Raw genomic sequence first — 6897 nt, forward strand, 5'->3', positions numbered from 1 at the left:
AGTAGCTACATTGTGTCTGGTGAAGACGCTCTATGCCCATGAGAGAGAGCTCTCCCATTGACTTAATAAAACCACCTCCATGAGAGGCGGTAGCTCTGTCAGCGGGACATAGCGCTGTCCAGACCAGTGCTTATGTTGGTGTAAGCAACCCCTGAGTGGCATTCACCCCCCTGAGTGACATAAATTATGCTGACATAAGCCGTAGTGTAGGCATAGCCTAAATCTTGTCAGAAAGATGCTATCACCATTCTATTATTTTAAGAAAGAAAGAAAGAAAGAAAGAAAGAAAGAAAGAAAGAAAGAAAGAAAGAAAGAAAGAAAGAAAGAAAGAAGCTGAATGGGTCCAGTGCTGGAAGCATGTATTCCCAGGCATAGGTCATACTACTATGACTTCAGTGGGACTGTCTATATTAGAGTTATCTACCCATATGACATACAACCACAAAGTATCTAAACATTTATTACCTACAGACTGCTCATAATAGTAGGGACTAGAGGTAGTGAGTGTTTGCAGCATCAGACCCTAAGAACCCACTGGAACTACTCTACTTGTGTGTAAAAGCAAGCATGTAAAAGTGTTTGCAGGATCAAGATGTAAGGAGGCACTTGAGGATCTTGCCTGTGACTAATAAACATACATCTATCATTATCACTTTTGTTTTATTGTTTATATTGCACTCACCTGAGGCCCCATTGTGCTAGGCACTGGATAAACATATAGCAAATTACATTTCCTGCTTCAAAAAGCTAACAAGCTAAGGCCCCAATCCTGTCATGGGCAATGACTGCAAAGAGCCTCATTGAAGTTAGCAGGGCTCTGGGTTGGCAGAGCAGGAGCAGGGCCTAAATGAGCAGTTACAATCTGAAAGCTTCTAACGTAATGGTAAAAGTCAATCAACTGCAGCATGTAAGAAATACCATGTCAATACCTGCCCATCATTTGCTTGCTATCTCCTTCTCACGGGCTTTTATTCATCTCTGTACTGCCCTCCAATATACCTTTCCAGCTAAAGACACAGTCAAGTGGACAGGTTTTTGTTTTGTTTTTCTTTTCACCCAACGCTTTTGTATATTTCTGAAACTTAAGACACTGCATATACTACCACAGTACTTATCTGTAACACCATCGCTTTGAGGGATTAAAGCAGGTTACTTGTTACACACTTAGATCAAGCGTTATCTGAGTAGAGAGTCTACCCTGTTAGGGATGGCGGAATCTGTTTTTGATCTTGAGTTGTTTTGATTTTCTCTGAGAGCGGTAACATGTTATTTTAACTTCTGAATAAGGTGTGCTACCTGACTGAGTCTCCTCTTCTTTGGCAGAAAGGATTAGAAACCTCCACAGAACTTGCACTCTATTAAAGCAGAGTGCTCTCCATTGAGCAGCAAGGAGCTGAATTGTTTTCAGATTACATGTGTGTGTGTGTGTCTTTCCCACATCAAAGACTTTGATGGAAGCTGTTCACACTATTGTCAGGAATGCAGGGATTGGCGCAAAGGTGATTAGCAAAATTGCTTTTCTGCAAGAGGAGCACAAAAAATTATTGAGGGATTAAAGAGGATAAAAAGAAGGTTATGTTGAATAAGAGGTGAAATCTTCTGCTGGTTTTCTCCAAATCATGCTTCATGGATTTGGTTTAGTCTCCATAAAAATAAACCAGAACAAATCAGAATTAAAAGCTGCTTTGTACAAGGTGCCATTAAAGGGGCAAAAATCTCATATAAAACTATATACATCTATTGTTCCCTATCCTGTGAGGTACTCAACATCTTCTGCAAGGAACTGAGAGCCCTCAGTGGGAACTGAGGGGAATTATCACATCTCACAAGCTATTACACATTTCCAGGATGGGGCCCTTTATGACTAATAACTAAGATTATCAAAAGAGAAATAATTTTATAAATCTAACTTTTCTGTCATTCTGGATGTTGTTTGGTTACTTTTTGCGCTACACTCAGCTTGTAGTGATATTAGGCGGATGGTCAATTTCATTTTCCACTTGCCATACAAGGGCAATACTTATATATTGGCCTCAGCAACAGAGCTGGTTGAATAGTTTAAAAAAGACATATATATATATATATAGGTCAATGAAACCTAACAGCAAAGCTTCCAAAAGCTCTGTCTTGGCAAAGCTGCAGTGTAATAAAAGTATATCTTCAGCTACAGTCATAAAACTGCATCGTCTCCTTTTTTTCAGATTTGGCCTTGACAGTTCATTTATTACTAATTTATTTTGAATGATTATTATTCATTAAGTGCTAAAACTGCAGTCATTCCTTTACTTTGGATTCTGATTTTGTTATTGGTTTGTTTTGTTAATTTGCTACCTTCTTGAAGTCAATCAGCAGATTTTATTTATTTATTAACCTTGTTTTTCAAAGAATTATCTGAAGTATCTATTTAGAAAAAAGGTCATTTTAACAGTTTTCCCAGCAGTAACTCCCTCCCGCTACCCCCCTCGGCCACATAAGATTGTCACTCACCGTACAGCTGTGGGATTCTGAATGATTCAATTTAAAATGCTTTTCAATTCCAAATGCTAGATTTCTGCTGGGGCAGTATGATTGCTGCACACAGACTGAGAAACTCCCCAACCCTCCAGGCTTCAAAGGCTGGTCACCCTTGGTGTCCAGAAGGAATGGTTTTGAGTCTTGTGTCTTCTAGGGGCTATCTACAAACATATTTTAGGGTTTTTTCTTTCCCACTTGGAGCCTGTTGGAGTCAATGATAAAACTCCCATTGGCTTCTTTGGGAGCATATACAGGGCTGAGTTCAGTGAGATGTTCTTTCTAGGGGTTGTCACCCCACTCTTCACTTATTTCACAGGGAGTCCAAAGCTTTAGTCTTCAGCAATTAGAAATTCACAGAACCAGGGTTGCTAGAGTTTCTAGGCTTGCTTCTCCTTATTGTAGAAGATGGTAAGAGTCAAAGGAACACTTCAGAGACATTCCTTTCTTGTAGACTGGACCTTTTTCACCAGGAGGCTGCAGCTCTTCTGCTGCTAGTTCTTATTTTGGCTAGTTCTTATTATTCGGCCATACACTCAGCAGCGATTTGGTTTGTAGGTTGAATGTGACACAGATTCCTATATAAAGCAATAGGAGCTTATTCAGGCCTGGAAACCAACATTTTGATGCAATTCTCAATTTATCCCATGCTGATTCCTAAAGGCACTATCCTCTCCTCCAAAACTCTCCGAAAGACCAACCTCTTCCATGAAAACCATTCAAAAGGATTGTTTGAGAGGCAGCTAGGGAGAACTGTGTTGTCTTGTATTTCTAAGTAAACAAAAATATCTAATAATAATGCATATATAAAAATAGTATAGAATGAATTGTATCCCTTCCCGTGCCAATTGTTTTGTTAGGCCCCAATCCTGCATGAGTGCATTGGTCCATGCTAGCAGATCTAGTTGCAAGATTGGAGCCTTAGACTGTAAACGTCTTGGGGCAGGGACAGCGTCTTTCGATGTGTCTCTGCAGTATCTAGTACAATGGGACCCCTATTCTCTTCAGGGCCCTTCGGTGTTACTGTAATGCAAATAAATACTAACTAGTGCTTAATCCTTACAATAAATATATGTAGATGAAAATATAAAGCCAATGCACTTGATTTTTAAATGGGACTAACCTAGCCTCTAATTTTGTGATAACAATAAACTGCAGGAACAAATAATTGCAAACATAGTTTATGGGCCAGAGGAGGGGACTTAGATCCCCACTTACACAGGTTTCTTAGGATCATGCAAGTCCCACCTCTCCTGTAGAAGGACTACTTTTGGTTTATTTGTTTAGATCAGTAAAAAAATCCCACATCCCAAAATAAAGAATGTTTTCCTTTGGAACTGCAAACATCCTTGATAGCTTTAACATCTGCTGGACAATGTATGGATGAGAGGCAGGCAGCTCACACAGTTCTGTGACAAACGTGTGTACAGCGTGTCGGATTATAAATCCAGGAATAAAGAGCAATTAAACCCCCTTTTCCAGCCCACCTGCCACGAAAAAAGGCCTTTCACTTTGAATTGATCTATTTAAATAGAAACAAGAACTGGGAAGGAAAACGCCAACATCCCAAAGTCTCAAGTCAAAACCTCTCCATCTGATAAAGAAGTTCTGTCCGCTGCAAGCAAACTGATTCACTGTCTATCTTTCTCCAGGATGTGTGCACTACCCTGTGTGAGAATGCTTGTGGTTCAGCCAAAACATAAGGTTATATGGCTCAGGAATCGTTCAAGTAACATTTGTATCTGTCACTAAGTTGATCTTAAGCCCCACATAACCCTTAGATATGTTTTCTCTTTTGCCTGCACGTTAGAGTGCTTGATGCAATATTTGGATGAGAACTCCAGCGAGATCAGCTGTGCCACCCAGCAGCGCTAGAGCTCTCAGAGCTCCACCTTGAGTGCAAAAGTCTTTCTGGTCTTTGGAATGTGGAACTAGAGGAAAAAACTTTAGACCAATTTCCCCCTGGAACAACTCTAATGAAATCAGTCGGGTGACATCAGTGATAAATTTGGCCCTGTGTTTTTAGCTTTGCTCTGTGATTGCGATGGACTCACTGTTGATAGTTTCTCTGAATTATTTGAGTTACATAAAAATGCAGTTAGAAATTCAAAACAAACATCCAGTGCAGAATGCCTCATAATCCAGAGCACACATTGCCTAATGGTTACTGCAGGAGAACGGGAGTCTAGTCTCCCAGGTTCTGTTCTGAACCCTGATACTGGTGTGAGTATTGCATGCCCTTGGGCAAGTCACATTGCCTTTCACTGTCTCACTTTCCCCAGCTATCGAATATAACAAGATTTACCACTTCACAGAGAGGTTGAGAGTCTTGAGGTTGTTTTAGTACCATAGGGATGAAAGTACTTTTAAAAGGAAAAAATAACCCTGCTTTTCAATAGGGCCACAACCCAGCCTCTGCTGGTGCACATGTGATTGTAACCAGGACTTTCCAGTACGAACACCAGCACCTGTACTTGGTTTATTCAAATACCTGAGCAAGCAAGTTATAGAACCCGAATGTGCTAGACCCATTTGTCCAATGGACTTGCCCCCGGGTGTTTGCGCATGTAAAGTGTACATGCAGGTGTGTACACAGGCAGAGTTGCATGAGCACAAGCAGAGCCAGGATTCAAACAGCAGGGCCTTTGAGCCTTAACCTGACACTCCCCCTTTAAAATCAGAGACACTGACATCAAAGTTTTCCACTCACCAGAAGAAACAGGCTATTCTGCACCCTTCCAAGCTATGTTTCTCATCTCCCCGCCATTCCTACTGCCTTGTCTCTCTTGCTTTTTCTAACACTATCCCTCCCTCTCCACTTCAAACCATGGGAAAAACCTAGGAAAAGCAGCTTGCTGACTAAGGGGCCATTTCGTTGCATTGTGTTTTCCAGCTAGACCTGAACAGACTGAAATCAATTCAGCTCTCTCGCGCTCTCCCTCCCTCATGTCTTTTTTTTGTTTCTCTTAGATTGTGCCCTTTGCCTTAAGAAAGCCCAGTTTAGTTACATCCCCATAGCAATCAAGTGACCAGTAGTTTCTGTTTTTTGTAAAAACACAGTGTCCTTTTCATGGGATTCAGGTTCCTCCTCAGTTTGAAACCCGCATTGAGCAAGGGCAACAATCTGCAGAATCTTTGATCAATTCTCATGTATTCATTTTAAATATTTCTAATGGTCACATCACCCAGAGAAATATGTGCTTTTGGACTAATATTAAAACATTGTATCAACCACCCATTATATTACTGTCACTGAGGCCAGACTGAACAGAAGTACATGCAAACATCTGTGTCTGATCTGTGTAGCTATATATCCTGAGAAATACACTTATTATTGTTGAAGTCCAAATGTTTCCATTCTAAGATCCTTTTTGCAATTCCTTCTAACTTCCTAAAGTTTTCAATATGAATTTTTCCAGTCTTGATCCAGTACCACAGTTATGCGTGCAATATAAGAACAAGAATAGCATAAAATAAGGTTTTTGGAAGTTTGAACAAGCAAGGTTAAGCACAGTCCACCTGCTGCACTAAATGAGGCACGGTCCTGTGGAAATAATTATATGTGATCATAGAATTAAGGGTTATATCATATTGCATACTCACAATGGAACAGCATTAAGGGCATGTGCAACCTTAACTTTGTCGTCTCCGGATTCTTTTGAGTGCTTAACTGGGCAAACTTTGTGGTTTCTCAGCGTAGATTTTCTTTTTTCTTTTACAATGGAATATAGATTTACAGGCAGAGATCCTCAGCGGGTGTCAATTGGCACAACTCCATTGCAGTTAACAGAACCAAGCCACTTGACACCCGCTGAGGATCTGAGCCAGAGATGAGATGTGTGCGACGCCCGCAGCACTGAAATGCTGTTCTAGCCCTAATAACAGTGGATTTTAACAATAATAATAATAGTGGATTTTGTTTTATATATAATTATTTCTTTTAATTTAGAAGAAAATATTAAAAGTGCTTAACCCCAGCCTTGCGTATCTCTACCGCTTCTTTAAGAAGATAAATCCAGCAGCCATGCCTAACCATGTAACATAAATGACCAGCTAAACTCACAGAACACTTACAGCTTGAAAGATGAAAATGCTGCACCGTCCCCAGATAGTTCCCATCCCCCCACAAAAAAAGCCCTGGTCCCAAGATGAAAGCAGCTTCTCCAACCAAGGTGTGGGCAGAGTTGCAACGTTCAGGCCCTCCCAGCTGATGTCATTCCAACAGCTTCCTCTTTTGTAAATCCCGGTAGCTCCAGCTCCTCCACTGACCACAGCTGTGGCAGTACGGCCCAGGGAGAAAGGTGTCTCCCAGGCAAGCAGGTCCCAAGCCTTTTAGAGCTTGATAGGCCAAAACCCACCACCAAGAAACCCTCCTAGAGCTGAAAA

The sequence above is a fragment of the Lepidochelys kempii genome, chromosome 7 (assembly GCF_965140265.1).
Source record: "Lepidochelys kempii isolate rLepKem1 chromosome 7, rLepKem1.hap2, whole genome shotgun sequence".
In the NCBI taxonomy this organism is placed as follows: Eukaryota; Metazoa; Chordata; order Testudines; family Cheloniidae; genus Lepidochelys; species Lepidochelys kempii.